Source organism: Trachinotus anak, unplaced genomic scaffold (genome assembly GCF_046630095.1).
Source record: "Trachinotus anak isolate AG129_WGS33_773 ecotype Australia unplaced genomic scaffold, CSIRO_AGI_Tana_v1 ptg000004l, whole genome shotgun sequence".
In the NCBI taxonomy this organism is placed as follows: domain Eukaryota; kingdom Metazoa; phylum Chordata; class Actinopteri; order Carangiformes; family Carangidae; genus Trachinotus; species Trachinotus anak.
Genome location: NW_027273855.1, coordinates 252,686 through 263,947, shown reverse-complemented (window position 1 = coordinate 263,947; position 11,262 = coordinate 252,686). Strand labels below are relative to the sequence as shown.

The following is an 11,262-nucleotide window of genomic DNA, read 5'->3' as shown; positions in this document are numbered from 1 at the left end:
GTGTGGACTCTGATCCTTCACTCCGGCAGCGGGTCAGTGTGTAGCAGTGTGGATGGGGTCGTGTGTTGCACCAAGACATGTGACACCTGCAGGCTCGTCAGCTGACTCCAGTCTGAACTTGTGGGAGATGAAAGTGAAGAGCACACACACACAGATCTTATGATTCAAAGCATGTTCACAATAATCCACTTCCACAGTGAGATCAGCCTCAAACAACCACAGTGAGAATCTGTTCAGGTGTCTCCCTCCTTATCCTGTCACCTGTCACCTCTGCCACAGTGAGGCTGGAAACATGAGAGACCTGTGGAGTTTCCTGTCAACACAATAAAGTTTGTTCATCTAATCGATCTAATGTAGCGTAATTCCCTCACATTAGTATTTCATGAGCTCCATTACTTACTTCAGTGCATCAGTTCTGTTCACTTGAATTCCTCCATTTGTTTCCTTCCTCATTTCACAGTTGCTCTGTCGTCAGCTTAGCTGCAGCCCAAAGGTTAGACCTGGTTTAAACTGGTGCTGTCTGGACCAAAGTCACATGATTATAAAGTCACTTCCTGTTTCACTGTCATTTAAACTACACCTGTGATGTAGATGAGAATTTGAGCCTGTAAATGCTGCTGAAATAAATTCAGGGAGTTTGTTTTCTCCCTTAAACCAAAGAACAAAGTATAATTATTGCGTAATGTTACACTTTTATACAATGGCCATTCTGTCCTCTTGGCTTTTATTTTGAAATATTTACCTTTACTTCCTTGTCACCTGACTACCCTTCTTCATTTTTCACTTCAACAAGGAAAAATGACAAAAAAACAGAATTGTTTTGGTTTTTCAGTCTGGCAGCTCACCTGGTAGAGCTCACACTGTAACCATAGCGTCACAGGTTCGAGTCCGACCAGAGGCCCTTGATGCATGTCATCCTCTCTCTCACTGCGGGATTAAGAATAAAGGCAAAAATTGCCTGTTGATTGTGATGCACCAACTATAGCCTATCATATAGTCTATGTTAGCCTATATTGTTCAATAACCAATATAGGTAACAAGGCAATGATCGGAAAATTGATCATATTAATATTCCATCCATTGATTTAGATGTGGGGCTGAAGGTTAAGATGGTTATTTATCTTATGATTCATAAACATGATTGATAGCCTACATTATCACTATGACTGCACTTTTTATAACATCTACATAAAGAACCATATCAAAGATCTTTCCTTTATGATTCATAAACACAACCGACGCATCTGAAGAAAAATGTTTTTTTCTATCGGAAAAAAGAATCAACAATAGTTTCTGAACGGGACAAAAAGACACTTGAGGGATCAGTCTGTAGGATTCAGTTTCCAGCCGTTTGAAATCGACACACAGCTACACTAAGCTAACAGTTAGCCAGCAGTCAGATCCTGTCAGACACAGTAATGGAACTGAACTCTTCTTTTTTTTAATCATTATTATTTTTTCTGGCTTTTTTAGGCCTTTATTTATAGGTACAGTGAGGGGGGGTGACTTGCAGCAAATGGCCATGGGTTGGATTTGAACCCCAGGCCCCTGCAGTTAGGACTGAGTCTTAATGATACGTGCTCTAACAGGTGAGCTGTGGAACTGAACTCTTAGTGAGATTTACCAAGATAAGCAGATTTTTCTTCACCTGACAGAATAAGATCCTGAGTTCTTAAACCACAAACAAGAGAAAACACAAAGGGCTTCTCACTCCGGCCAAACTGCTGAGGTGCTCCATATTTACAGGCTCGTATTAAGACTAAAAGTTCAAGTCTGTCATCACTGAATATGTTCACAAAACTTTACAAACTTTCTACAGAGGTTTGAAAGAAAAACTGAATGTTCCAGCAGCATCACAAGCTGCTGTGTCTCAACTTTCTTTGTCAGCTGAGAACTAAAACTTGCTGTTTGTTGAAGCAATACTTCCCTGTCCCTGATTTCACTTCTTTGTTCTTGTACTTCTGTTATGTACTGGTCATTTCATAATATCCTCCATTAAACCTCAGACTACTGTTTTTTTTATTTTACATGAGGGCTTCAAGATCCCATCAGACAATTTACCCATCCACCCATTTTCTTCTGCTTATCTGTGGTCAGGTTTATACCACATGTCCCTCTCTGCAGCACTTTCCAACACACACTCTCATTGGCTTTCAGTTGGTTTTTGAAGTGACCTCTGTCTGTGACTCTGGAGTCGTTTACAATAATTCACTTAGTTTGTGATGTGGCAGTGACTGGGGGCTGAGGACGGATGGTAGAAGAAATGAACTAAATCCTTTGATGTGTGTGAACTGAACTGTGAAGAAGCTCTTGCAAAGTGTGAATTTGCACGACACAGTTTCATCACCTCAACAGTTGAGTAAATGTTAAATGGGTGGATGTGCTTCACAATACTTGCCACACCACAGCGAATCAGAAGTGTTGCTAATGTGCGACTGTGAATCTGTGAGCAGCTGCTGACTGGATGACTGTTTGTCCGTGTGGAGGTGATTAATCTGCAGCTCCCACATGTTCCAACACATTAAACTGTGGTAGTGAAGAAAACAGACTTTAAACTCACTGATGAGATTCCAGTTAGAGATTGTTGTGCCACAAGAGAACTGACGTCACCTTGACTCGTCAGCTGAGTGTATGAAATAGAGAAATGTACGTTTGCTAGAAAACTTCCCAGATGAAGAATTTCTGTTAATACAAAGTGTAACAGTTGAAAATGTGAAATGTGCCTTTAAGACTGTGTCGTGTTGTCTAGATACCAGAGGAGCAGCGTCATCAGACCACGACATACCCCAGAGGCTGGAGATATACCTGCCCAGATATTTCAGACTATGACCCGTACATGAAGAAATCTGGCCTGGACTTCGATCACAGCGCTGAGAGATGTCAGAGCAAAAAATCTCCCTCAGGTCAGTTGAGCCTCACCCTTCGATGAGAGCGGACGTCTGTTCGATGGAAAACGAAGCTTTTGTTTTTTAAGAACATGACACTGAACATTGTTCCTGTCAGAAAGAGACAATAAACATGTCTGACTGGGAACATGTTGTTTTTATTGATGTGTTTGATTGACAGGGACGATGCATGTTAATGAACATCAGTACAAACACATGATGTAAACATTATAGCACCAATGCTAATTTACCTCTGTGGTTCCTGAGCAGGTAGCAGGAATCATTACAGGTCACAACACACAAACACAAATATAAAGTACACAAATACATTTTGCTGCATATTGAGTTAAAAGTGACACAGATTTGGTTTGACTGAAGCCAGTGTCAGACTGGGCTCAAGGACTGGACTCAGATGCACGACTCACAAACCGTGACCCAAAGAATAAAACCTTTAGTACGGTCCAGAATTACATTCACAGGAAACAGTGCAAACACAGGAGGGAAAGAACACTAGAACGAAGGCTGAACTCTTGACACTGAGGAACAGAGACAAACTGGCAAAGGACACGGGCAAACAGGGGGAACTGAATACACACACTGGGGTAGACGAGACACAGGTGCAGCACATTAGGACGGGGCAGGTGATCAAACAGGCGGAAAACACAGGAGAACAGGAAGTGGAGCAATCTGCAAAGAGAGTAAATACAAGCAGATGTAAAGATGAACAAGAAGCAAACACATGACCTTAGGCAGTGGAACTGGATGTGAAAGCCAGTGTTTGATTCATGTCCTGAAGGTGGAACACGTAGGACACTTCCTCACTGCCAGTGGTGAGCCCCTCCAGTATTTACTTCCCCTCACTGACAGTTTGTCCAAATGTGGTTCACCTACGAGGCCAATGCCACTGTCAGCTCTGTTTAATGACTCCATTCAAAGGTGGAGGGCAAGTCTGTGCAAAACCTGATTAATAAAACAAGTATATTCAAAGTTTTAAATTCAAAACTCAGTTGATGATATTTTTACAGTCCACTGCAGAGATGAAATGAAGGTTTGTGTCCTTCTGATAAAAAGACACCTGTAAATAAAAAGCTTCATCATTGGTGAACAGTGTGTTGACACAACATCAGACACACAGTCGCACATTTACCTTGTCTCCTTTCCTTCCTCCCATCTTCTGACTCACTGACGTTACTCACCCACCGACACATCTGTTTCCATTTCCCCATCAGCCCAGTGGAATAAATACGGCCCATCCTCTTTCTTTCTCTGCCTGATTCTCTGTATCTTCTTTACTCCCTCGTCTTGTTGGATCAGCCTGCCTCGCTCTACCTGCCTGTCTGGTTTTGTCCTTTTCCTGGTGGTAAACTTGAACTAATTTTACCTGAGTTGAACTTCAGGTTTCAAACCAGGTTAAGTTACAAAAATATGTCAGTTTAAAAAAAACTTTTCTGTCAATGTGAAGATGAAATTTCTCTGTATGTGGAGATTGGTCCATAAACAGAACTGTACTAAAGTTTTTCTTCGACCACACAGGAACCATCGGAGGGGGGGTCACTGGTCTCAGGGTCATAAAGAACCATCTTCAGAGAAAGTCCTGCTGCAGGTGGTCTGACCCACAGAGTCCTGGTCCTGCAGGCTTCAGTTAATGAGCCGGGACACAGAACAGAACTGAACGAGGTCTCAGGAAGGACACAAGTAAAAGTGAAAGCAGGAACTCAACAGAATTCCCCAGTTATTCAGACCAGCCCTTCCTCAGTTTATCATCATAACTCTGATGAATCAGGTCCAGTCTTCCTGTCACCACAGAGGCTAAAGTCTGACTGGTTGTTCAGGCTGGACGACGTGTTTCTCTTTGGACAATGAACAGTTGAAATGTTTCTCCACCTCCGCTGTTCAGTGACATCTAGTGGTCGTAGTAATTCAATTCAATTCAATTTTATTTGTATAGCGCCAAATCATAATATACATTATCTCAAGGCTCTTTACAGGATCAGGTCAAGACCTTACTTTGTTACAGAGAAAAACCCAACAGTTCCCACAAAGAGCAGCGCTTGGCGACAGGGGGGAGGAAAAACTCCCTTTAACAGGAAGAAACCTCCAACAGAACCGGGCTCAGGGTGGGGGGGTCTGCCTCGACCGGTTGGGTTTAGGAGAAGATAAAAAAGAGGGGGTGGGGGGAGGAGAGAGGAGAAAAGAGAGAGAGAGAGACCAGGAACAGCTGTGTAGGTAATGGTGTTATCAATAATAATGACAGATAACAGTGGTTAATAGTAAAGATGAGTAGTGGTGGATCTGGATCCTGCTGCACCCGAGGCAGAGAGACCTGCAGAATGAGGACAGAGAGAGGGAGAGAGAGGGAGAGAGAGAGAGAGGGAGAGAGACAGAAATAGAGAGAGAGCGCCCAACAGCTCTATAGCAGCATAACTAAGGGATGGGTCAGGACATACCTGAGCCAGCCCTAACTATAAGCTTTACTAAACAGGACAGTTTGAAGCCTGATCTTAAAGGTAGAGAGGGGGTCTGCCTCCCGAACCCACACTGGGAGCTAGTTCCACAGGAGAGGAGCCTGATAGCTGAAGGCTCTGCCCCCATTCTACTCTTACTAACTCTGGGAACCACAAGTTGACCTGCATTTAGAGAGAAGTGTCCTACTGGGAAAATAGGGAAGTATAAGCTCTCCAAGGTACGATGGTGCCTGACCATTAATGGCTTTGTAGGTGAGGAGGAGGATTTTAAATTCTATCCTGGATTTTACAGGGAGCCAATGCAGAGAAGCAACACAGGAGAGATGTGATCTCGTTTCCTAGTTCCTGTCAGTACTCGTGCTGCCGCATTTTGGATCAATTGGAGGCTTTTTACTGAATTTTTGGGACATCCTGACAATAAAGAGTTACAGTAGTCCAGTCTTGAGGTAACAAATGCATGAACTAGTTTTTCAGCTTCCTTTAGACACAGAATGGGTCTGATTTTTGCAATATTGCGCAGGTGGAAGAAGGCTGTCCTAGAGACTTGCTTTATATGTGAAGTAAAGGACAAGTCCTGGTCAAAAATGACACCAAGGTTTCTGACTGTAGCACTGGAGGCCAAGGTGATGTCATCCAGAGTATTATCACATAGTGTATCTCTGAGGTGTTTTGGGCCAATTACAATAACTTCAGTTTTGTCTGAGTTTAAGAGTAAGAAATTACTGGTCATCCAGGTTTTTATGTCCTTAAGACACACCTGAAGCTTGGCTACCTGATTAGTCTCACCTGGCTTCATGGATAAGTACAGCTGGGTGTCATCTGCGTAACAATGGAAATTTATCTGGTGCCTCCTAATAATGTTTCCCAGAGGAAGCATATATAGACTGAAGAGTATTGGTCCTAGCACCGAACCTTGTGGAACTCCATGACTGACTTTAGTTATGATAGAGGAGTCATTATTAACATGAACAAACTGGAGTCTATCTGACAGATATGACTTAAACCAGCTTAGTGCGGTTCCTTTAATGCCGATCATATGTTCTAGTCTCTGTAATAGAATCTTATGATCGATGGTGTCAAATGCAGCACTAAGATCTAGCAGGACAAGTATAGAGACAAGTCCATTGTCTGAAGCTATGAGGAGATCATTGGTAACCTTAACCAGAGCAGTTTCTGTGCTATGATGGACTCTAAAACCTGACTGAAAATCTTCAAACAAACCATTTCTGTGCAAATAATCACATAACTGGTTTGCAACGACCTTCTCAAGGATTTTGGAAATAAAGGGGAGGTTGGATATAGGTCTATAATTGGCTAAAACATCAGGATCAAGAGTAGGCTTTTTAAGTCGAGGTTTAATTACTGCAACTTTAAAAGACTGCGGTACATAACCAGTTGATAAAGATAAGTTAATCAGACTTAATATAGAATTGTCGATTAAAGGAAAAACTTCTTTGAACAACCTTGTTGGAACAGGGTCTAGAAGACAAGTCGATGGTTTAGATGAAGAAACTGTTGAAGCGAGCTCAGAGAGATGTACAGGAGAGAAACAGTCAAAATATAAGCCAGTTACAGTCGACTGTGAGGCTGCTGAACTGGACAGTACATCTGAGTCAGCTGTGGGGAGGAGATGGTGAATTTTTTCTCTAACAGAGACAATTTTATTTGTAAAGAAGCTCATAAAGTCATTACAACTGAGGGCTAAAGGAATAGATGGATCAACAGAGCTGTAGCTGTCTGTCAGCCTGGCTACAGTGCTGAACAGAAACCTGGGATTGTTCTTGTTTTCTTCTATCAATGATGAATAATAGGATGTTCTGGCTTTATGGAGGCTTTTTTTATACGCCAATAGGCTGTCTTTCCAAGCCTTTAGAGATTCTTCGAAGTTAGTAGAACGCCACCTTCTTTCTAGTTTCCTTGAATTTTGCTTTAAAGCTCGTAATGACGACAGGTACCATCACACTACCTGCTGAATACAAATATTTAGTAGTCTAATAATCATTCTAGTCCTTTTTTAGGCAAAAAAGCAGATTGAAGATTCACAACTTCTTTTTATCATATATGAGAGAAATAAAATGTCTTTGGGTTCTGGACTGTTGGTGTCGCTCTGCAAAGGTGTAACGGCCATTTTTCACCTTTTTTTTTTTTTTTATGGTAAAATACCTGATGTAGTTATTTAAAACATTTCATAAGTCATGATAAACAATAGTTAGTTGCAGCTGACTGATAACACTAACTAACATCATGGCTATGACACCTTTGTGTGTACAAATTATTATGAATGTGTGTTCAAATCCTGGACTGACAGTTTGCTTTTTCTGGTTATTTTATCCATCTGTGGTTTCAATGGGATAAATACAAATTATACCAATATCAATAAAAACTTGACTCCCACGAATAAAAGGCTGAAATTACACCAACACTGTGATTCTCAGAGAGTTACTATAACACAAGCACAAACATGAAGAGTCTTGGCGGGAACATCCAGTGGTCAGGACACCAGACAAACACAATCAACATTAGAAGAAGGTCTGTCTGAGCCTTGAGGCCGTGTATAAAGATCAGTCACCTGTACTGTTACCTGTGGAGGGAACAATGAAGCCCTCACAGATCTCAAGGTTTTATGATGTACAACTCAACTAAAACTGAACTAGTTGTAATTGTGACATGTTTTGCTGGGTAGCGAGAAAGAGAAAGAAAATGACATACAGTGGGTATGGAAAGTATTCAGACCCCTTTAAATTTTTCACTCTTTGTTTCATTGCAGCCATTTGCTAAAATCAAAAAAGTTCATTTTATTTCTCATTAATGTACACTCAGCACCCCATCTTGACAGAAAAAAACAGAAATGTAGAAATTTTTGCAAATTTATTAAAAAAGAAAAACTGAAATATCACATGGTCATAGGTATTCAGACCCTTTGCTGTGACACTCATATTTAACTCACATGCTGTCCATTTCTTCTGATCCTCCTTGAGATGGTTCTACTCCTTCATTGGAGTCCAGCTGTGTTTAATTAAACTGATTGGACTTGATTAGGAAAGGCACACACCTGTCTATAAGACCTTACAGCTCACAGTGCATGTCAGAGCAAATGAGAATCATGAGGTCGAAGGAACTGCCCAAGGAGCTCAGAGACAGAATTGTGGCAAGGCACAGATCTGGCCAAGGTTACAAAAGAATTTCTGCAGCACTCAAGGTTCCTAAGAGCACAGTGGCCTCCATAATCCTTAAATGGAAGAAGTTTGGGACGACCAGAACTCTTCCTAGACCTGGCCATCCAGCCAAACTGAGCAATCGTGGGAGAGGAGCCTTGGTGAGAGAGGTAAAGAAGAACCCAAAGATCACTGTGGCTGAGCTCCAGAGATGCAGTGGGCAGATGGGAGAAAGTTCCACAAAGTCAACTATCACTGCAGCCCTCCACCAGTCAGGGCTTTATGGCAGAGTGGCCTAACGGAAGCCTCTCCTCAGTGCAAGACATATGAAAGCCTGCATAGAGTTTGCCAAAAAACACATGAAGGACTCCCAGACTATGAGAAATAGGATTCTCTGGTCTGATGAGACGAAGATTGAACTTTTTGGCATTAATTCTAAGCAGTATGTGTGGAGAAAACCAGGCACTGCTCATCACCTGCCCAATACAATCCCAACAGTGAAACATGGTGGTGGCAGCATCATGCTATGGGGGTGTTTTTCAGCTGCAGGGACAGGACGACTGGTTGCAATTGAAGGAAAGATGAATGCGGCCAAGTACAGAGATATCCTGGAAGAAAACCTCTTCCAGAGTGCTCAGGACCTCAGACTGGGCCGAAGGTTCACCTTCCAACAAGACAATGACCCTAAGCACACAGCTAAAATAACAAAGGAGTGGCTTCGGAACAACTCTGTGACCATTCTTGACGGGCCCAGCCAGAGCCCTGACCTAAACCCAATTGAGCATCTCTGGAGAGACCTGAAAATGGCTGTCCACCAACATTCACCATCCAACCTGACGGAACTTGAGAGGATCTGCAAGGAAGAATGGCAGAGGATCCTCAAATCCAGGTGTGAAAAACTTGTTGCATCATTCACAAGAAGACTCATGGCTGTACTAGCTCAAAAGGGTGCTTCTACTCAATACTGAGCAAAGGGTCTGAATACCTATGACCATGTGATATTTCAGTTTTTCTTTTTTAATAAATTTGCAAAAATTTCTACATTTCTTTTTTCTGTCAAGATGGGGTGCTGAGTGTACATTAATGAGAAATAAAATGAACTTTTTTGATTTTAGCAAATGGCTGCAATGAAACAAAGAGTGAAAAATTTAAAGGGGTCTGAATACTTTCCGTACCCACTGTAAGTCAAAAGAGGAAGAAACTACACACAAATATTATTTTCCAGACTGAGGGAAAATAAAACAATCTCTACTTTTGGAGTCTCTGGAGCTAAAGAACAACATATTTATGTTGTTTATCAAAGATGACATAACCACATAGTTCAGACAAGAGATGAGGCAGCATAAAAAGAATCAGACCCACAGTGTTTATACTGTAGAGAGGTGGTGTGGCTGAAGTCCACAAACAGGGCAGGCCAGTCAACACAATAATATACAATCCAGTGACGAATGACGGGTTCACACGGTTAAATATTATATTCAGTGATTCACAGTGAAACTGAGGCAGAGTTGATAGAAGGAGGAATAAGGATATAAACGAGGTTCAGCATCAACGGTCTTCAAGAACATTATTTTACTTTTAGTGACACCATTGTGTCTTTGTCAGTGTTTGGAGCAAAGTTCAGTTGTCACATCTGAGAGACGTGACATACATGGTACCTATTTACTGATAAAGCCCTGATTGGGAAAAGATCGTCTCACATTTCATCTCTCACCAAACTCGGTCACATGATTGGCCAACACTCCATGTACCTGAAAGTTAATTTTGAATTTGGAAAGACCACATCTGGATTTAATGCTCCAGACACATGGAATAAGCTCCTGAGCACTTAAAAATGGATATTCTCATAAGTTATCTACACTTTAGAAAAAAGATCTAAACCGTCCCAGAACAGAATCAAATTGTTTTAACTGATGAGGCTTTTTTCCCTCATCTGATAAATGGCTACTTTAATCTTTGTGTTTTATATTTCTTAATTTCTCTTGTGTGTTATTTTTATTACAATTGTGTGAAGTTTAGTTTGTCACTTAAATTGTGTTGTAAATTCTTTTTCTTTAATTATATTTTTATGTTCATTCAGGTCTCTCCTGAAAATGAGATTTCTGTCTCAATGGGGTTCACCTGAATAAAGGTAAATATAAAATATAGGACGTTCCTCAAGGTTCATTTCATCAGCAAGAGATAATCTGCATCTGATCATCGACTCAAACTGAAGCAAAGAATAAAAGATAGTGAGCTACAGAGCAGAAGGGCACATTCCCACAAATGAGTAAGAGAAATAATTAGATATGAGACGTTAATTAACTTGTTGAAGCAACTGAACAACTTAACACAAAATGCAATAAAACAAAATAAAATATTCACTACAAGTCTGAGCTCTTATGATGTTGGGAAAGCCTTTAAACATGAAACAATTATTATAATTTCTGTTGTCATTATTTCTGTGACACCTCGGTGAGTTTGACATTGGCCAGGTGAGCAGGAGCGACTGACCTAGCTTAGACCCAGGAACCAGGTGAGCGGGAGCTACTGACCTAGCTTAGAACCAGGTGAGCAGGAGAGACTGACCTAGCTTAGACCCAGGAACCAGGTGAGCGGGAGCGACTGACCTAGCTTAGAACCAGGTGAGCAGGAGCGACTGACCTAGCTTAGAACCAGGTGAGCAGGAGAGACTGACCTAGCTTAGACCCAGGAACCAGGTGAGCAGGAGTAACTGACCTAGCTTAGAACCAGGTGAGCAGGAGCGACTGACCTAGC

General features: G+C 41.6%; 1 long non-coding RNA gene across 2 annotated transcripts; it reads right to left on the bottom strand.

Moving 5' to 3' along the window:
- Positions 1-3,023: 3,023 nt before the first annotated feature.
- On the bottom strand, positions 3,024-5,208 carry LOC139619964 (uncharacterized). Of its 2 annotated transcripts, none has more exons than XR_011690708.1 (2): positions 4,033-5,208; positions 3,024-3,845 (listed from the first exon to the last, which is right to left on the bottom strand). It is a non-coding gene; the product is annotated as an uncharacterized lncRNA (long non-coding RNA). The 2 variants fall into 2 exon arrangements; XR_011690707.1 differs by having other exon boundaries at positions 3,024-3,572.
- Between the last annotated feature and the right edge of the window lie 6,054 nt (positions 5,209-11,262).